The 22536-nt window shown below is 39.3% G+C and overlaps 1 protein-coding gene across 21 annotated transcripts in view; it reads right to left on the reverse strand.

The window, feature by feature from the left end:
• LOC106874804 (AMP deaminase 2) overlaps positions 1-22536 on the reverse strand; it is a 210989-nt gene that overhangs the window by 182842 nt on the left and 5611 nt on the right. For 3 of the 21 annotated variants that reach the window (XM_089338205.1, XM_089338207.1, XM_089338199.1), the window contains exon 1: positions 15315-15524. The exons of 10 other annotated variants lie outside the window; for them this stretch is intronic. The gene's annotated coding sequence lies outside the window, so the exon portion shown is untranslated. Of the gene's footprint in view, positions 1-14039; positions 14334-15314; positions 15557-22536 lie in introns of those variants that run through there. 8 more of the 21 variants (XM_089338208.1, XM_089338201.1, XM_089338209.1 and 5 more) reach the window with 8 other exon arrangements.

The raw sequence follows: 22536 nt of genomic DNA on the forward strand, positions 1-22536 counted from the left end.
TTGTGTGTTGTGTGTTGGCACTCCGTCGCTTACGACGTCAAGGGTTCCAGTTGATCCGATCAACGGAACAGCCTGCTCGTGAAATTAACGTGCAAGTGGCTGAGCACTCCACTGACATGTGTACCCTTAACGTAGTTCTCGGGGATATTCAGTGTGACACAGTGTGACAAGGCTGACCCTTTGAATTACAGGCACAACAGGAAGTAAGAGTGAGAGAAAGTTGTGGTGGAAGAGTACAGCAGGGTTCGCCACCATCCCCTGCCGGAGCCTCGTGGAGCTTTAAGTGTTTTCGCTCAATAAACACTCACAACGCCCGGTCTGGGAATCGAAACCGTGATCCTATGACCGCGAGTCCGCTGCCCTAACCACTGGGCCATTGCACCTCCATCTCTCTTAGTTAATATCACTAAAACCAACAGGCCACATGCTGTGACACCTTCTCTAGCTCAAACCAGTGGGGATAGATCAAGGGGATGGTAAAAGGACTGAGGGTATGACAGTTTTCCTGTTCTGTGGTGGTAGGCCATTCATCTGGGATGCCACATGCAGTGATACCTTTTCCAGTGGCAACTTGGTGAGTTCAGCTACCTACCCATCTACCTACCTATATACATACATATCTAACCTAACTCTTCGAAACGCCAGTGTTTTAATGGTGGCAGTTGATGAAGGATATGTTCTCTATGTGGCCTGCATATTTTTTGTACCTTGTTTATCATTTTGTCCATGTTTTTTTGTACATGTAGATGAAGGTATGTACATACATGTACATATATAGATGCATATACTCATATATTATTTGTATTACATATCTATTTAGCTATCTATCTATCTCCCTTGGCAAATAGCTCTAAAACCAACAGGCCACATGCTGTGACATCTTTTCCAGCAGTAACTTAGTGTGCTCAGCTACCAGCCCAGGCTCCATTGCTCATTCATCAGGCAGAGAAAAGCAAACTGTCAAGGTATCAGTCACTTTATGGTCAAGCCTGTGGCAGTGGAAACCTCTTGCATTCTCCCCACACACACCACCACCACCACCACCACCACCACTACCACTACCACCATATCCCTACTCACCACTATCAGGGCCAAGATAGCTGTCAGCAAGTGCAAGCCCCATAAGTTCATCTCCCCTACCATCCTCCAGGCAACGCCTTTTCCATGATTTCTGTTGGGACCACAGCGTGGTCGGAAATTGTACGTTCGACTCCTAAATGTAAAGTTACTCCATATATTGAAAAGAACTGGTTTCATTTGACATGTCCTTCTAAAGAAGACGTTCTTTAACATACACCTTAGAGTTCCTTTCATACAGTATAGCAACCGGGGTTCCCCAGAACCCTAGAGTTCTTCAAAAGGTTCCTAGGGGTTCCGCAAGAAAGAGTGAGATAAGCTAATGCTAATTTCATGATCGTACAACATATTATTGGTTATTGCAATATTGTAATATTGACATCATCCTGTCTCACCTATTATGTTATCAAAAAAATATAACAATCACACACACACAAACATATATATATAAATATATATATATATATATATATATATATATATATATATATACTTGATATGATATGATATTTACCATGTGAACTATGATGAAAAAAATAGGAGAAAGATATGGTGTATAATTTATTTTGTGCTTGAGACATGTAATTTATTTTAAGGATTACGCAAGGGTTGTGAAACATTGGCATCAGAAAACAATAACAATAATAATGATGCTCATCTGACTCTCCATTCCGAGCAATACAATTTCTTTTCAAATACACTGCCTTATTTCATATAACTTTGAAAATAATGAAGAATTTAGTAAAATAACTTGTCTATAATAAGCTGGTGTTTGGAACATAGATTCACATTAAATTTTCGTGTTAATCTTTTAAATACCAGCATCCCTGACTACCATCAACACCATCACCACTGTCACTGCCACAACCTCAAAGAAGCTCTTTGCATGGTCACTGACATGCTAGAAATAACAACCAAATCTCCCTTACATCACACCCCACACTACTGTCTTGAAACAAGAAGGACACATTGGATAATATAGCAAGATAAAAGTACCACACTATAACGAATGCTGTTTGTGAGTGTGGTTTAAGAGAGACTTGGTTGCTATACCTAGTAGTTTGAATAACTGCACAAAGGATCCCTTGTTATCACATCTCACTTAGGTTCATACATAATGTATTGAAGTTTAAGCAGGTTAAACTTCAAAAACATCAACATTGAAAACTTAAAGGGTTAATATCCTTACGCTGTTTAGTAGTGGAACCAGAAATTATAAATTATAGAACCAGATAAGATGCTTCTTTCAAAGTATCTAGCTTGGTTCCTTACATTTCCAGTCTCAAATCCTAACCAAATGAACACTTGACTCTCATGAGTCAATACAATATCACTAAAAATTTACTAGTGTTTTGGCTACCAGCTATACTCTCTCTCTCTATCCAAAAACAATACCTTATACCCACAGAGAAATCAAGATTCTAACATTCTCAAATAAAATTGCTTTTTAAAGCCAGTTCACCTCAAGGCAATGATTTTTGAAAGTGTTCATCATGAAATAGAGGAATTTCACTTTGTTTTAATTCCTAGTGCTAGAGAAATTTGACAAGTCAGTGGACAGAAATATGCTCCACAATAAGCTTGTTTGTTGAATGGTTATTTTCTGCAAGAATTGATATAAATCATTTCCAAAGATTTTGCCTGAGTCAGAGGGCAAAGCACAATGCTCATCATCTTTTTGCAGATCCAAGATGGGAGAAAGGGGAGACATTACTCTCAAGTAAGAGACTTGGCCCAAACTATTTGCAACTGAGTGAACTCTGCTAAAGGCACTCAATGGCCAGGTAGTGGTGAGGACAGCAGCAATGTTAAACTGAGTGTTAGGTTTACTCTATCATCCATGAACATAAGCAGTCCTGTCAAGTGGCTTCCACACAGTTTCCACTGATACAGTTTCACTCACAAGGCTTAGGTCGACTAAAGCTATCATCCAGACACATACCCAAGTTTAACAGGCTCAAACGTGTGCAGCATAGTTCTGTCCACTGACTTGCCAAATTGTTCTAGCACTAGGAATCAAAACAGAGTGTAATTCCCCAATTTCATGGTGAATGCTTTAAAAAGTCATTCCCTTGAGGTGAACTGGCCTTGAAAGGCTATATGATTTGATAATATAGAATCAAACCTGGAATTACCATGGATTGTGAAGTGAACTTTACAGTTGTACTCCTCCTTTTCCCCTTCCTCTCTGACCCAACCCAATTTCACAAATATAAATGAAATAATTAACCTGTTTCTCAGAGAATCTCACTGAACAGACAAGAAACCAGTCACAGATTCTTACATTCTCTCAATTTCTTGTAATTCAGACTGCCCCATGGTCCCAACAGACAAAATTGAAAAGGCATTGCCCTGAAGGATGGTGAGGGAGATGCACTGGAACTTCCACTCTGACTCCTGGGATTCGCACTTGTGGACAGCCCCATCTCCGCCCTGGCAGCAGTAAGCAAGTATATGGTCCAGGGGGCCAAGAACACCAGATGTTTCCACTGCCAACAGCTTGACCATAAACCTGTCAGAGAGCAATGAGTAACTGATACCTGGCAGTTTGTTTTCTAAGCCTGATGAATGAGCAGCAGAGGCTGGGCTGGTAACTGACAACACAAAGTCGCTACTGGAGAAGGTGTCACAGCATGTGGCCTGTTGGTTTTAGTGATATTTACTAAGGGTGATAGACAGGTAGCTAAATAGATATGTATGTAATACAAATAATAAATGGGTATATGCATATATACGTACATGTATGTACATACTTACATCTACCTGCATATATAGATGCATAGCCGGGTACAGGACGTTGCAAGAAAAACATGGACAAAATGATAAACAGAATACAGAAAATACACAGGCCACATAGAGAACGTTTCCTTCATCAGCTGCCACCATTCTAAAACTAAGCATTTTGAAGAGTTAGGGCAGATCATCATCATCATCATCATCATCGTTTAACGTCCGCTTTCCATGCTAGCATGGGTTGGACGATTTGACTGAGGACTGGTGAAACCGGATGGCAACACCAGGCTCCAGTCTGATTTGGCAGAGTTTCTACAGCTGGATGCCCTTCCTAACGCCAACCACTCAGAGAGTGTAGTGGGTGCTTTTACGTGTCACCCGCACGAAAACGGCCACGCTCGAAATGGTGTCTTTTATGTGCCACCCGCACAAGCCAGTCCAGGGGCACTGGCAACGATCTCGCTCGAAAATCCTACAGGAGCCAGTCAGGCGGTACTGGCAACGGCCACGCTCAAAATGGTGCATCTCATGTGCCACCCGCACAAGAACCAGTCCAGGGGCACTGGCAACGATCTTACTTGGCTTGCCGGGTCTTCTCACGCACAGCCCATTTCCAAAGGTCTCAGTCCGTAGTCATCGCCTCGGTGAGGCCCAATGTACGAAGGTCTTGCCTCACCACCTCAGCCCAGGTCTTCCTGGGCCTACCTCTTCCACGGGTTCCCTCAACTGTTAGGGTGTGGCACTTTTTCACGCAGCTATCCTCCTCCATTCTCACCACATGTCCATACCAGCGCAATCGTCTCTCTTGCACGCCACAACTGATGCTTCTAATGTTCAGCTTTTCTCTCAAGATACTTACACTCTGACGGGTATTCACATTGACATTACACATCCAACGGAACATACTGGCTTCATTCCTTGCGAGCTTACATATGTCCTCAGCAGTTACAGCCCATGTTTCACTGCCATGTAGCATGGTTGTTCGTACGCATGCGTCATACAGTCTGCCTTTTACTCTGAGTGAGAGTCCCTTTGTCGCCAGCAGGGGTAAGAGCTCTCTAAACTTTGCCCAGGCAATTCTTATTCTAGCAGCTACACTTTCAGCGCACCCACCCCCACTACTAACTTGGTCGCCCAGATAGCGGAAGCTATCGACTACCTCTAGTTTTTCACCCTGGAATGAGATAGAAGTTGTTTCCTGTTTGTTTGCAGTCTTTATTGCACCTGAACATCTGCCACAAACAAAAACTAACTTGCTAGTTAACCTGCCTTTGATGTTGCTGCACCTCTTATGTGTCCATAGCTTGCACCGGGTACATCTTATAGAGTTACTACCTACTCCTTTTCTACATACTGAGCAGGGCCATCTACCTGAAGGGGTTTGTGTTTTATCTACCTTCCTACTTATTAGGATTTTGGTTTTAGCTAGGTTGACTCTAAGGCCCTTCAATTCTAGACCTTGCTTCCACACCTGAAACTTCTCCTCTTATGTATGTATATAGATAGGTAGATGGGTGGGTGGGTAGGTAGGTGGGTAGGTAGGTAGGTAGGTAGGTAGGTAGATTAGTAGGTCTGAACATACCATGTTGCCGCTGGAAAGGTATCACTGCATGTGGCATCCCAGATGAGAGGCCTGCTGCCACAGAACAAGAAAACTGTCATACCATCAGGCCTTTTACCATCACCTCAGTTTAGCCCTATTGGCTGGAGCTAGGAAGCGAAGTCTGTAGCATCTAAGCTGTTTTATGATTTCATTAAGGACAGCATGATGTGGAAAGTATAGGGGCTTGACAAAGGGTAGAGGCTGAAAAAATCCTCAGTGGAACTATGACAGTATTTGTGAAATGTTTAAGTGATACAAACATATTTCTTCACATAAAACCATCACAATCTTAAATCTTCTACTGCCAATCAAGTTTAACCTTGTTTGACCACCTTTGACTTTTAGATAGCAACAAAAATATTCTAGTACTTATTCCAAAATGTTTATACTCTTACTGTAATCAACATTCAATACAATCACACTGCTTACAATCACATGAATTCCCGTTCCCACATTTTGAATCAACTTGATTCTTCAAATTTTGATTCCGGGATTCTTGATCAGAAGTTTGTAGGGGAACAGATTGGCTAGCATGGAGCTTGAGCAGGAGATTAATTTATTACAGGAAAGGAGGCGACTGTCTTCAACATGGAAGATAACTATAACAGATGGTGATTGTGTGGGAGGAGGAAAATTAATAGGGATAAGAAGCAGATTCTGAAAACGGAAGTCTGTTATAGTGGTAGAAGATGACAATACATCTTTTTTTTTTTTTTTTTGAGATTGGAGGGTGTGATTCAAGGGAGATTTTGCTCCTATTTTTAGCAGATCCAATGACAGTAGAGAAGCTTCCTCCAATGGTTGAGATTTTTGCTTCCCAACCACATGGTTCCAGGTTCAGTCTCGCTGCATGGCACATTGAGCAAGTGTCTTCTACTATAGCCTCAGGCCAACCAAAGCCTTTGTGGATGGAATTGGTAGATAGAAACTGAAAGAAGCCCATCGTATATGTGTGTGTGTGTGTGTGTGTGTGTCTATGTGTATGTGTTTTTATGTCTGTGTTTGTCCCACCACTTGACAACCAGTGTTGGTTTTGTTTATGTCCCCATACCTTAGTTGTTCAGCGAAAGAGACTGATAGAATAAGTACCAGGCTTAACAAAAAAATAAATACTGGGGTCGATTCATTCGAGTAAAAATTCTTCAAGGCAGTACCCCAGCATGGCTGCAATCTATTGACTGAAACGAGTAAAAGATAAAAGATCTATTGAAAAATTTGAACAATCAGGCAAATGATTTTTCAAATGCTACCGTATCGCAGGTATGAAAGTAATAATATAAGTGGAAAGTTTGTAACTGCTGATGTTACTTTAAGCTAATAGATTTGTCACACTAGGTTACTGATCATTCTACTTATGTGATTGTATGCTGAATACAACTGGTAATTAACAAATTGAAGTTATCAAAAGTTAGAAAAAGCCCAACCCCAAACATTAAGTACTTTTTCTCACACCATGTCAACACAACTCACTTCGAGTTTTTTACGCAAAATTAACCTTTTGCTAATAAATGTTTATTTTTCAAGAAGTTATTATTACCATAACATTTTCCTATTAATCTCGGCTATTCATGCTTCTGTTTGCTGAACAATATTTTAATTGGTTCAATCTGAATTCACCTTCACATGCCTTACATTACATTACACACACACACACATACATGCACATACACGCACATGCAAACACACATGCTGGCATAGGTTAGACAAGATTTCTTGAGGCAGTATTCTATAGCTGGATGTCCTTCCTAATACCAAAACTCCTTTTTAAATCATCGCCATCATCATTTAACATCCATTGTCCATGCTGGCATGGGTTGGTCAGTTTGACCAGCGCTGGTAAGCTGAGGGGTTGTACCAGACTCCTGTCTGATTTGGTATGGTTTCTACAGCTGGATGCCCTTCCTAACACCAACCACTCCGAGAGTGTAGTGAGTGCTGTTTATGTGCCACTGGCATGGGTGCCAGTTGTGTGACACCAGTGTCTGTCACAGCTATGATTTCACTTGGCTTCATAGATCTTCTACTCAAGCATTGTATGTTGCTGAAGGTCTCGGTCATTTGTCATTGCCTCTCTGAGGCCCAACACTCAAAAATGATTTTTACATACCACCCGCACAGGTGCTAGTTGCGCAACACTGGCCACATAGCCTCCATGAGGTCCAACACTTAAAAGGTGCTTTTTTACATGCCACTGGCACAGATGCTACTTACGCAACACCACCATTGGCCATACTGCTCCACGAGACCCAACGCTCGATAGGTACTTTTTATGTGTCACTAGCATGGGTGCCAGTTATGCGACACGAGCATCAGCCATGACTACAATTTCACTTGGCTTGCTGGGTCTTTTCAAACACAGCATATCGCCAAAGGTCTCGGTTACAAGTCATTGCCTCTGTGGGGCCCAACATTCAAAGATCATGCTTCACCACCTCATCCCATGTCTTCCTGGGTCTACTTCTTCCACAGGCTCCCTCCACAATTAGAGATTGGCATTTTTTTTTACACAGCTATCCTCATCCATATGCATCACATGACCATACCACATCTGATGCCTCTCATGCCCAACTTTTCTTTCAAGATGCTTACACTCTATCAAACATGCACACTGACATTGCACATCCAGTGAAGCATGCTAGCTTCATTTCTTCCAAACTTATGCATGTCCTTGGTGGTAACAGCCCATGTTTCACTGCCATGTAGCATAGCTGTTCACACACAGGAATCATACAGTCAGCTTTTCACTCTAGGAGAGAGGCCCTTTGTTACTAACAGAAGTAGGAGCTCTCTGAACTTTGCCCAGTCTATTCTCATAGCTACGCTCTTGGTCATCCAGATAATGGAAGCTATCAACTAACTCTAACTTACCCACCTGGCATTTGATGGAGTCTATTTTCTGTGCATTTTTAGTGTTTATTGTACCTGCGCACCTTCCACACACAAAGACTATTTTCCCAGTTAACCTACCTCTGATATTGCTGCACTTCTTATGTATCCATAGCTTACACTGGGTACATCTTATGGAATTCCTACCCATGCCTTTCCTCAGATCAAGCAGGGCTCTCTACCCAAAGGTGTTTGTGATTTGTCTGCTTTCCTACTTACTAAGACTTTGGTTTTTGACAGGTTAACTCTAAGGCCCTTCAATTTTAGACCTTGTTTCCACACCTGAATTTTCTTCTCTAGTTCTGATAGTGATTCAACTATAAGAACAAGGTCATCAGCATAGAGAAGCTCCCAGGGGTAGCTCATCTTAAATTCCTCTAAGGTATTTTATTCACCTGGTCTTTGCATGCTGAATCACCAAGCTGCAGGTCATATTATGTGAAACATAAATGTCCTCTTTATCTAGTGGTGTTAATGCAAAGATAAATACATGCACACACACACACATATACAGATCATGCTGAACCATCCAACCCATGCCAACATAGTAAAAAAATGGACATGAAATGCTGGTTGTATGTATATTCCATATAATTTGTCTACCAAATTTCACTTAGCAAGCATTGATCAACCCTAAGGCTCAAGGAGAAAACATTTGTCTAAAGTGCAATATTGTTGCTATGTAGTAAGAAGTCTGCTTCCCAACCACAGAGTTCTGCCTGTCAGTGCGTGTGTGTGTGTGTGTGTGTATGTGTGAGTGATCATCTCCTTGCCTTGACACCACATGACAGTTGTAAATGAGTGTCCTGTTCGTGGGGACTCAAGATTGATGCATGTCATCTGTGTCTTACATTCACACTCAGTTTCAAATTATGTGTTCTTAGTTCAATCCCAAGTTAATCCTGGAAAAATAATTACCTGTTAACTATCTTAAGAAAAGCTAGAAAAACTCAGAAAATTCACAATTTCTCTCTCTCTCCCTCTCTCTCTCGCCACTGCTGCTAAATTGTTGACAGCTCTTTACTCCTTTGTTCTTACAAGATTATAATCTTGTATCTATTCCCACCACACAAAGTTGAAGTTAAACAGATCACATTAAACATAACAGCTATCCAGCTAAAAAGAAAAAATGCAAATAAATCCATAAAAAAAACTTATCTTCACTGCAACACCCCTTACACAAATTCTTTTTAGTTACACCCAGTTTCTGTTCCTTACAAAACAAAACTTGTGATACAGATATCCCTGCAGCTCCCACTTATCTCTCTCTCTCTCTCTTACTTTTATTATAAAGAATTGCCTGGCAGAACATAAAGTTCAGTAACTGGTTTCATTGTTGAAGTACAACTTTAACCCTTTTTGTTACCATATTTCTGTACAAATGCACTGTTTTTGTTCCAATTAATTTTGAAATTAATGAAGAATTTAGTAAAATAACTGTCGTTATTTAGCTGGTATTTGAAACATGAATTACCATGAAATTTCTATGGAAAATTTTAATTTATATCATCGAAATTGAAATCAAACCAAATTCGACGACTGGCACCCATGCCAACCTTCCTTCATTGGACACTAAACTCTGCTTGCGAAGACGTGTTGGGGCAAGTGAAATCAAAACTGAACCAAATTCGATGACTGGCACCTGTGCCAGTGGAGCACTAACAGCACCATCTGAGTGGGATCACTGCTAGAGCTGTGGTCTGGCTTTCGTGCCGGTGGCACGTAAAAAGTACCGTTTGAGCGTGAACGTTACCAGCGTCGCCTTACTGGCACTTGTGCCGGTGGCATGTGAACAAAACATTCGAGCGACGTCGTTGCCAGCGCAGCTGGACTGACTCTTGTGCAGGTGGCACATAAAAAACACCATTTGAACGTGACAGTTGCCAGTGCCACCTGACTGGCCCTCGTGCCGGTGGCACGTAAAAGCACCCACTACACTCTCGGAGTGGTTGGCATTAGGAAGGGCATCCAGCTGTAGAAACTCTGCCAGATCAGATTGGAGCCTGGTGTAGCCATCTGTTCACCAGTCCTCAATCAAATGCTAGCATGGAAAGCAGGCGTTAAACGATGATGATGATGATGATGATGACTTTAAACAGGGAGTTAGTATCACAGAATCAAGTGGTCTCTTCCATTGCAGCAATTCCTAAACCATTCCAGTCCATGTAAAACAACTCAGCACAACAACCTCACTAACCTCAATACCACTTCCCCGCTCCTCTGATCAAACATCCACTTAGGAATCATCATCATCATCATCATTTAGTATCTGCTTTCCATGCTGGCATGAGTTAGACAGTTTGACTGAAACTGGTAAGCTGCACCAGGTTCCAATCTGATTTTGCTTGGTTTCTATGGCTGGATGCCCTTTCTAATGACAACCACTCCAAGAGTGTAATGAGCGCATTTTACATGTCACCAGCATGGGTACCAGTTACATGACACAAGCATCAGCCACAGCTACAACTTCATGTGACTTGACAAGTCTTCTTAAGCATGGCATATCACCAAAGATCTGTCACTTGTCATTGCTTCCGTGAGGCCCAACATTCAAAGATCATGCTTCACCACATCACCTCATGTCTTCCTGGGTCTACCTCTTCCACAGATTCCCTCCACAGTTAGAGATCGGCACTTTTTTCACACAGCTGTCCTCATCCATACGCATCACATGACCAAACCAGCACAGTCATCTCTCTTGCATGCCACATCTGTTGCCTCTTATGCCTAACTTTTCTCTCAAGATGCTTACACTTCGTTGTACATGTACACTGACATTGCACATCCAGTGAAAGACACAAGCTTCATTTCTTTCAAGCCTATGCACGTTTCGGCAGTCACAGCCCATGTTTCACTGCCATGTAACATGGCTGTTCACACACAGGCATCGTATAGTCTGCCTTTCACTCTGAGGGAGAAGCCTTTGTTACCAACAGAGGTAGGAGTTCTCTGAACTTTGCTCAGCCTGTTCTTATTCTAGCAGTTACATTCTCAGAGCATCAACCTCCACTATGCTTATCTTATTTATTTCTGTAGACCAGCGTTTCTCAACCATTTTTTGTCTATGGACCCTATTGGTTCCTATTTTATTCAGGAGGTGGGACCCTCATAACCATTCAATGTTCAAAAACTGCTATTATATCTTTATGATTAACCTTTTAGCATTTAATCCAGCCATAACCAGCTCAAGTATTCTACTTGTTTTATGTTAAACTGACAAGATACAACCTCTCACATCTACCCCTACAATAGCATTCTAAAAACATACAAACACACCATTGAAATCTCAAAGCCATGTGACAATATATGATAATTCAAAACAATGTGAATAAATAAGCAATACATTTGAAAAAAGAAATATGAATGCTAAAGAGTTAAATATTATTAGGAATTGTATTAAAAAATTGTTAAAATATTTTATGTATTGTACAGAAGTTATGGACCCTTGTTAGGAATCACTGTGCTAGACAGAGTTGAACTCCTCCTCATAATTCCAATCTGAAATTGCCTACAGACAGTGATACTAAAAATTCATTAAAAAAAAAAAAAAAGAACAATTTAAATCTTAAAGCTAAACAAAAAAATAATTAAATATCAGTTGCATATACAGTAATCCCTCAACTATCACAGGTGTTATATTCCAAAACCTCCCACAGAAATAATTAAAATCTAAAAAATTATAAATACTTATCAGCTGCAGAAACCCAGATATACTGAGGAGTCTGCGATATAAATCCGCGATGTACTGAGTGTGCGATAGGTGAACTGCAATGTACCATATGTGTAATAGGTGAACCATGATATGGTGAGGGATTACTGTATACTGGTTTTGTAAAATAAAAAAATTCATTATTTTTTAACACAGCTAAGTGCTTGTATTTTCATTGCTGGTGCTAAAACGGTTTCGCAACCTTGCTCACATCAATTCTTCTCAGTGGAAGAGACAATAGTGCTTACTTATTAACACAATATGAATAACACCAAAGATGAAACGGACCAAAGAATTAGTTATCGTGTTCAACTTCTATTGTTGTATTTCTGAAACTAACTCAAAATTGGTGCATGTCGTGTCTCGCATTCACTTTCAAAGCATTTTAATTGAATGAATCAACTCCAGTACCTATTGCTTTTAAAACCTGGAACTTATTCTATTGGTCTCTTTTGCCAAACCATTAAGTTATGGGGATGTAAACAAACCAACTCCAGTTATCAAGCAGTGGTGGGAGATAAGCACAAAGACACACACACACACAGATACACACACATATATGTAAGGTCACTGGTGAGGTCTCTTATGAGTGCTACTGGCAACATAGAATCCAGTATAATTTGTTGCATAGTCATGTTATCAGCAACTAAACCAGCATCCCCACTACGTCTGCCTGATGAGGAGGGCTGCTAGAAACCCAGCAAGACTAAAAAGAAAACCTGTCTGAAGGACAGATGAACTTAGTGTAGGTTCCACAATCATCTAGCAATAGCACAGGCCCACAGAAATTGTGAGTTGGTGTCCAGTATGCTGGAAGACCACTGGAAATGAGATACCCCTCACCTTTTGTTAAAGTGTGTCTCTAAGAGAAGGTCACTAATATAAAAATAGATCTCCAGGGAATGGAATTGAACATTTTGGGGATCTTTTGTTTGCGCTTGAGATCATAGCACTTCTACATTCCTGAGCTTGCAATCCATATTCACACTAGATATCTTGCCGTGACTTCTCTCTGGATGATGTTGGTAAGGTGAAAAAGGGCTGTGTAAGCCTTATTGGATTTAAAATTTGAGGTTACGCAATTACCAGCAAGGCAACTTTCCAATGTTGATCAAGCGGGTAGATGTTGTGGCAAGCATGGAAGCTGTGGGCATGAAACCAGGTGAAGTCTACACAAATCCACTCACAAAAGTCAACAAAATCCAGTTTCTGTCTACCAAATCCACTCACAAGGCTTTTGACCCCAGAACTTTACACTTGATACTTACTCTATTTTTCTCTTTTGCTGAACCACTAAGTTATGGGGACATAAACAAACCAACATTAATTGTCAAGTGGGGCAGGAGGTGGCGAACACAAACACAAAGACATACACATATATGTATGTGTGTGTGTGTGTGTGTGTATTTGATGGGCTTCTTTCCCTATCCATCTACCAAATTCACTCACAAGGCTTTGGTTGGCCTGAAGCTATAGTAGATGGCACTTGCCGAAGGTGCATGTAGTAGGACTGAACTTAGCAGCCACTCCTGACCCTATAACTGTATGTGTGCGAGAGAGAGAGAGAGACAGAGAGAGTGTGTGTGTGTGTGTGTGTGTGTGTGTGTGTGCGTGTGCGTGTGTGTGTGTGGTATGTGAGTGTTACTGATTCTTCTGGAGGAATGAGGATTGGATCTGAAGCCTAGAAAGGAGTAGGATTTATCTACATCCTAACAATACATGTTAGCCCATTTGATTAACTTCTATATCGCTCTACTCCTCTCAAACCGAAAATGTAAATAATTATGGAATCTAACATTTTTACAAATGAAGCGATTAAGTCAAACCTGGTGACCGGTAACTATTTCATCGTCCTCGTAAAGATAAGAAGAAAAAAATTGATCACACAACTATTTAAAGTCAGAATGTAAAGGCACGTGATAAATAACTGCAAGCAAAAATAGTAAAAAAAAAAAAAAAAAAGCCTTCAACAATATCCAAAGAAAAGTAAAGAGTGCTACAACAACACTAAGAAGAAGAAACAATAATTACAACAGCAATTAAATCTTTTCCAAGTCTTCTGAGGTAGGTGGGAGGAACTGCAATAGAATGTACTCCGCTAAAGACACTAAAAGAGCCTGCTGGTTGTGTTAATCCGAGCGATGATTTAAGGTTATCCCCAGTTTAGTCACGGATGCAAAACAAACAAATAAATAAATAAAAACCTGGGATGGTCACGAGCAAAATATCATTGCTGATTTGACCGGGGTCGAAACAGTAACAACAACAGTTGCAATATCTCCGATAGCAACAACGGCCACAGGAAACTACAAAAACAACGGCCACAAAATCAATAGCAAATTCTGCAGCAACAATTTGGCTTATTAGCTAGTGTACTGAAAATAGAGGATAGACAAACGTGTATATATATATATATATATATATATATATATATATATATATATATATATATATATATTATACTTCACGTTACTTTCGGAGTTGATCTGGAGCTTAGACAACAACTGCTAGACTTTGGAAAGTTATTTTGTATGTCGGTATGAAGTGCAATATTTTTTTTTTTTCTGTTCTGAAACTTTTGGGGTTTTTTTTAAATAATATATATTTTAAATGTAATTACTTGTATAAAATACAATTCCTACTTCATCCGACTTAGGACGAGTCAAAATGTGAGATGAGACCCGGTTGCAAACTCACAAGGAAATTTATTCGTTTTCAAAACTAAACTTAGGTGGATGTTCGATTTGCTGGAAGTAACAGTGACATATTCCTCTAGCACATTGTCACTGTCTTAAATAGAAAGGATACGCTGGATAATGTAGTTCGCAGTCTGGAAATAAAAATAGGATTGACACAGCTGGAATGCTGAGCCGAAGTTAAAAAAAGAAAAAATCTACAATAGCTTAACAGGTTAGAAATATCAAAATTCCTTCAATTTACAGGCTACTTAAAAACAAAACAAACAAAAAAAAACGGGACGGCTACAGCTGGTACATCTTCGATCAGGGCTAAAACGTCTGCGAAACAACTACTGTTGTAAACTGGTTACGAACAAAACTATTGACTTATTTGCAAAACCCGTTACATCATAACTTAATATGAAGTATATATTATTATAAATATGTTTAAATGATATTTTATATAATATTATACACATTCATAGAATAACTTTATAAATCACAGCACAGTTGTATAGTATATTTATACATCGTTTATAGTGTCTATATATATACAAATTTATAATATTAACTATTATAGAGAGAAAAAAAGTACAACTGAACAAGAGCAAAAAATAATAAAGCTTACGATAGGTTTAATCAATTGGATTTCATGTATTTTACATATGAGTTGAAGGTCTACAGGATGAATGTAGTGGGTACCCGAGGAAGACAATATATTCACAGAACATTGAGGAACATTCGGATAAGTGGAAGCCTTATTAACATCTTACATTGAACAGGACAAAATGTGATGACTAACTGATCACTAGGCTGCGTACGTGTACATATCAAAGTCATGTGTGCGCGTGTGTGTGCCTGTGTTTTAGTGACACACACACACACACATATATATATATATATATACACACACACACACATATATTGATATATATATATATATATATATATATATATATATATATATATATATATATATATATATATATATATATATATATATATATATATATATATATATATATATATATATATATATATATATATATATATATATATATATATATATATATATATATATATATATATATATATATATATATATACCATGTGGAGGCACATGGCCTAGTGGTTAGAGCAGCGAACTCGCAGTCGAGAGATCGCGGGTTCGAATCTCAGACCGGGTGATGTGTGTGGTTATGAGCGAAGCACCTAAGCTCCGGCAGAAGGTAACGGCGAATTTCTGCTGACTCTCTCGCCACAACTTTCACTCACTCTTTCCTCCTGCATCTTAGTAGGTCACCTGCTATGGACAGGTGTCCTGTCCAGGTGGGGAACCTATGCGCCAATGAAACCGAGAAACCGGCCCTTATGAACCAGGCAAAGCTAGACATGCATACATATATGTATATATGTATACATACTGATACACACACGCATATGTATATAATGTGGAGGGACATGGCCTAGTGATTAGAGCATATAAATATATATATATATATATATATATATATATATATATATATATATATATATATATATATATATATATATATATATAAACATACACACATATATGCGTTATTGATTTTTATATACATATATGTACAAACACATTAATTAAATAAGCGAAATGCAGGCGCATGCATGGCTGTATATGATTAAGAAGTTCGCTTCCCAACCACCTAGTTTTGGGTTCAATTTCACTCCATGGCTTGTTGGGCTCTTCCACTATAATCCTAGAAGACAAGGCCTTGTGCGTGAATTTGATAGACAGAAACTGAAAGAAGCGTCCTTCTCTCTCTCTCTTTCTCTATTGAGGAGAAACAACAGAGAGAATAGGAAAGAGCACATGAAAGGCGTCACTTCTCCGTTTAATATATGCTGGTCGTCGTTGTGGGCTTTCTCAACCCAGTTGTCCTACCCACTTCAGTTTTATTTTCCCTCTTAACATGAACTAGCAGAAACTGTGGAGATCCAGGATTATTTGAAATATTTGGTGACATAACTCCGTGCGGAATCATTGGTGGTTTTCCACTGATGATAGCCAGTCTTCTCATTCTTATCTGCCGTCTTTGGAGCTTCTTGTCTTTTTCTGTACTACTCGAAAAATTCCAGCTAAAACGGCATATTCCTCAATTGCTCTCCACCCTTCATTGACAGTCTCAAACTTCCTTGGTTGAATGCTGCAGAGTGTGAAGTTCCACTTCAAGATATCTCAGAACCTCACTTGTGATATTCTTTGATGACATTTTCTTCTTTCCAATTCAGAATAAAAGATGGACTTTGGTAGTCATTTATTATCCATACTTTGAACATGGCAAATCAAATGCTGCCAATGGTTGGTAATCATTGCTCCGATGCTGTCATTTCTGCTTGTTCTAGAGCACAGGTGTCAGTCTTTTGTTCGCAGTTAACACCTAGATGTGAGCGAAGATTTTTATAACTGAAACTGATCAATCTATTTAATGTAACATTAATAATGAGTCCATATCTCGTAAGCATAAAGAATTGTGTACTGCATTTCTGAAATTATATTCGTTCATGTTTTAAACAAGAATCGGCTTCAGCTGAAGGCACCTCCATTGTATCAGGTCATTAAGAATATGTCCGATTTTCTTATGCACCAAGTTTGACAGTCGTTAACTCTAATGTTTTATCCTGATAATTCTTTGTATTAAAACGTTGAAATGTTACATCATCACTTTTCGAAATGCAATTCATGGTGTCTGATTATATTGTGAGTTTTCCCTTGTAAATCAATTTTTGTGAACCCATAGATAGATCAAAAATTCATGTTGTTTATGAATGAGTAACGTCGTGGAACCAAAGCATCCCAAATAATTCGAAACATCAATGATATGTTTCGTGAAGATGTGGCGAATGAGCGCACCGTACGTCGATGGTTTGAGAAGATCCGGTCTGGTGACGTTACTCTTGAAAATAAGTCCCGTGGAGTATCTTTGTACTGAGCATAACCTTGTCATCACTAAAACACTGTTCAGACTCAAAGAGAAACACAAAACTTTTGGGATGTACTCGAGTCCGAAACATTAACGTCTCATCGATTATGTTATCACCAGAGCCGTAAATTGATCGGGCGTTTACATCACTAAAGCTATGAGAAGCACTGACCACTGCAAGACGAATCAGCGACTGATTATCTCAAAAATCAACATCAATATTCTAGCGAATCGTGATATCGGGCGATTGCTGAATATTCCCGCTACAAGAGAAAGAAGGACCATGTCTAGTTCGTATGTTTCATTTTTGTTTTAGTTTCTACGGCAGATGCCTTCCGATCACCAACTACTTTGCAGAATACAGAGTGCTTTATTAATCACAGCGTCAAAGAAGATTGTCTTGTCCTTGACAAGAGACAAAACGGTCTCCTCGGCTTCTTAGCTCATTCATCAGTTATTTTACAGAGTGTACGAGGTGTGTTTTATATTGGCGCCAATACAAGTCGTCTGTTGACGTCAGTCATCGGACTGAGGGTCATTCTGAAGCATTGACTTGATGTGTGTGTGTGTGTGTGTGTGTGTGTGTGTGTGTGTGTGTGTGTGTGTGTGTGAATACGGTTACTCAAAGAATGAGAACCCAGCGATCACTGACCCAGCTCGCAAGTTTTGCCACTTGTGTAAGGACGTTAGCCACACTATAAGAACATTTAAAAAAGAGAAAGCAAATAAATTAGCGACGCAGTCAAAATGCCTATCGAAAATTACAGCATCACCAAATGTTTTACACTGTCAGCGAGAGAAAGAGGGAGGGGGGGTAGAGAGGAATCAATTAGACAAATACACAAATTGAAAGAGAAACAAAGAAAGATAGAAAGAGAGCGAGAATGCTGTGAAAAATTAGACGGATATAGAGAACAGAGAGAGAGGGGGGAGCGAATAAGTTAAAGAAAGAGTATAACAAGACAAAACAGTGCGTTCGTCAAAGAGAGGAAGAGAGAAGTAGAAAATAGAAAGAGAGCGGAGGTAATGTTGTTTGTAACGTTGTTTGCATGATGACGTCTTCTATATAATGAAGTTGTTGATATAAAACTTTACAGCTGACATAAAGAAAAATAAATACATCAGAAGAGCTTTATCTCGCCCTCCTCACGATGCATATGTGTATATATATATATATATATATATACACACACACACATGTTTCGGCCAGAGTTAGCCCAAGCCATGACTGATTTGATAGCAGCACCTGGAAAAGACATTTAATGTTTCATATTACAGTTATTCTTTAGGCACCATAGCCTAGTTTTAAGTAGAGTTGTTAGCAGAGATATATCTACAATAGATTATCTGGAATTTGTTGGAAATATTCATCCAGGAACTGTTTGAATGTTATGAGATCTTTTTCTTCTCTATGTGTCTTGTTATGATGCTAAAGAGAGCAGGGAAGTTGAGGTGAAATAGTCATTAGTGTTGTGATGTGATGCAAGCATGATCTTTGTAGAAAATGGATGGCATGCAGACCAAGCCTTGTGTGAATTTAAAAGCTGATGCCAACATCATTTAAGCAATGTTGCTGGAATGTTTTCCACGTCATACAAATGATATAGTGCTCTTGGCAGCGTTGGACGGAAAAGAATTTGTGCATCTCAAGCCAATTCCAATAATTAAGACATGTCACATCGTCTACATATTTTGTGATTGATCTCTGGGGTGCTTCAACTTTTATTTTTGTTTCATGTAGGGAGACCACAGCAGAAAGCAGTATTCAAGGTAAGGACGTGTGTGTATGTACAGCTATGCATTTTCAAAAAAGAAAAAAATGGAGATAAAATACTCAGTACACCTAGTAATGGTTTATTGATTCGATTGATGCTCATTTAGAGTCACACACACATACAAACAAGCCCATATATACATACACATATAGGATAAAGACCCCTTTCAGTTATAAATGACCATGGGATTGTACCTAGAAAGTTACTCTATGAGACACAAGGTTGTTTATCGAAGACCAGCAGTCGCTCATGCATACCAGTCTCCCCTCTTCATAACACTGATGTTATCCAAAGGAAAGGCAAAGGCTGATACAGCTTGGCACCAGTGACATCGCAACTATTTCTGCAGTTGACTGAACTGGAACAACGTGAAATAAAGCGTCTTGCTCAAGAACACAACACACAGCCTGGTCCGGGGATCGAACTCACCACCTCATTAATGTAAGCCCGGCACTCTAACCATAGAAAGTGAGCCATTAACTATTAGGTGTCTGTTCACGGGTACCACCATGCAGTGAACTGTACCTCTTTGTGACACAAACTTACACCTAAGTTGTTTACGCTGTTGATAATTAATTGTGCACAGTGAACTCTATCTCACTGAGTTATCTACTTACAGTTAGAAGGACAGGGTTATCGACAGCTCAGTATCTTCACCATACACATAATAGAACGCATTATTTCACACTGTGATACAAAATTAAATGGACTGAACTGTGGAAAGATAAGTATCTTGACTATGGACTAATATCAATACCACCACGCTCTAACCACTGAGTCATGTACCTTCGCACGTACACATATATATACATATCAACATGTTTATATGTGACTGTATAGTAAAATGTTTGCGTACCAACCACACGGTCTCAGGTTCAGTCCCACCGCACAACACCTTGGGCAAGCGTCTTCTACTCTAGCCCTGGGTCAACCAAAGCTTTGTGTGGAGATTTAGTAGACAGAAACTGAAAGAAGGTCATATTGTGCATGTATGTATACACACATATATATACAGGTCGTCATCGGCTTACGACCACAATTGGTTCCGACGGACAGGTCGTAAGTCGTCCTATAGGCCTACGTAGCTTTGTTTTGTTTTGTTTTTTACATTCTTAAGGTACATTCTCAGGTAAAAGTCACACACAGCATTCTGTATACTACAACAGTGTTATTTGTTCATAGAAAAGTACCAAAGAATGCAAATACAAGCAATACACAATGTAGTGTAAGAAACAATTGCAAAGCTTACATAAACATTTATTGTAGACTGGTGCTTGACTATGGATCTTCAATGTCATTTGCTGAGGCAAAAGTTGTAGTAGATGGAGTTGGTTTTTTGATAAACATGGTAAGCTTTGTCTGAATTGTTTGTTTCTTTTTCTCTTCATAAATTTCGCGGTACAGACGAAACACATCGTGTGCCATCCGTTCAACCCTTGTAAATCGTTCGATGTTTGGGTCCATTGCTTCAAAGTGTGCAAGAAGTTTATTCGGTTGAAATAAACCTTCTGATAATTCGTTTGTTGTGAAATTCCATTCTGGCACCTCCTCTTCTTTTTCCACTTCCCTCCTTTCTTCTTCCACGAGTTCTTTTTCTAATACAATAAGCTCTTCATTTGTAAGTTCTTCGGGTTCTTGGTCTAGCAAATCTTCAATATCTTCCACTTCACACTCCAAAGAAAGGTCTGTAGCCAGTTTTACGATTTTCCCGCGAATCATTTCAAGTTCACTATTAAATCCATCACGAGTGTCAAAGCATTTTCCAACACATTTTTCCAGACGCTTTTCATGCATTTTCTTTGTCACAGCTTCTTGATACATGTCAGAATATTGTACTTTTCCCAAAATTCTCGCAATGATAGTTCTTGATCGGCGGCTATGGCTTAAGCGAAGGTGGTTCGAATATAGTAAGCCTTCAGTGTAGCAATCGAACCTTGATCCATTGGCTGGATAAGTGGAGTCGTGTCCGACGGAAAAAAAACACCACTTTCATGTCGGGATGCAGACCCGATAAATGAGATAGATTCCAGGCGCATTATATAAAAGCAATAAAGTCTTGAAACGAATTCCTCTCTCCAAACAATATCCATGAACTTGAGGAATAAAACAATTCAGTCCTCGTGTCATCCATGCTTTAGGCTGAGAACAAAGGTAGACGGGTAATGTGTGCCTATCTATATTCTTGAATGCACACGGGTTTTCTGAGTAGTAAATTAAGGAAGGTTTCAGCTTGAAGCCTGCGATGTTCCCGCCAAGCAGCAAAGTCAGCCTGTCCTTAAATCCTTTCAATCCAGGCATGGATTTGGTTTCTTTGTTGATGCAAGGGCGTGATGCCATACGTTTCATCCACATTAAAAATCTGCCTTGCTAGATAGCCTCCATCTGTAATTATTTCGTTCAAATAGCTAATAAGCTAACCAGCTGCTTTCTCGTTTGCACTCGCCGCTTCTCCAGTTCTTCGAACATTATGAAATTGGAATCTTTCTTTAAATCTTTTGAACCAGCCAGTATTTGCTAAAGATTTTTTACTGTATTCTTCGCTGGAACGCTCCTTTAGCGTCTGAAATAGACTTCTGGCCTTCGACTGCACACTAAAAAAACTTAAAGGTGTCCGTTTTGGAATCTGATCTTCAATCCAAATTTGTAGCTATTTTTTCCATTTCGTGGATGGGCCCAGTCCACTGCTTTGTTATAACTGTAGATCGCATGGGTGCTGAACCTTTCACAGCTTCAGAGAAATTAATATTTTTTTAATGAAATTTTCAGCAAATACACTTCAGATGGTGTAGATTCCGAATCTTTTGTAAAAAAAGTTTTCTGTGAGTCAGATTTGTTTCCTCATAACTCTAAGAAAAATAGGTATTTTTTAATGAAATTTTCAACAAATACCTTTCAGAGTGTGTAGATTGCGATTATATCAGAATTTAATACGAAAAATAAAGGTGGTGGACTCATACACATACAAACTGACACACATCACATATCTACAAAATGAAAGTTGAAATTTTGAAAAAAATTGTGTGGTGCAACAGTATGTATATGTGCATGTTCACCATTTTTTTTTTTTCCATATTAAATTCCATTATAGTCGTAATCCATACAGTCTAAAAAG

Source organism: Octopus bimaculoides, chromosome 20 (assembly GCF_046866305.1).
Source record: "Octopus bimaculoides isolate indiv1 chromosome 20, ASM4686630v1, whole genome shotgun sequence".
In the NCBI taxonomy this organism is placed as follows: domain Eukaryota; kingdom Metazoa; phylum Mollusca; class Cephalopoda; order Octopoda; family Octopodidae; genus Octopus; species Octopus bimaculoides.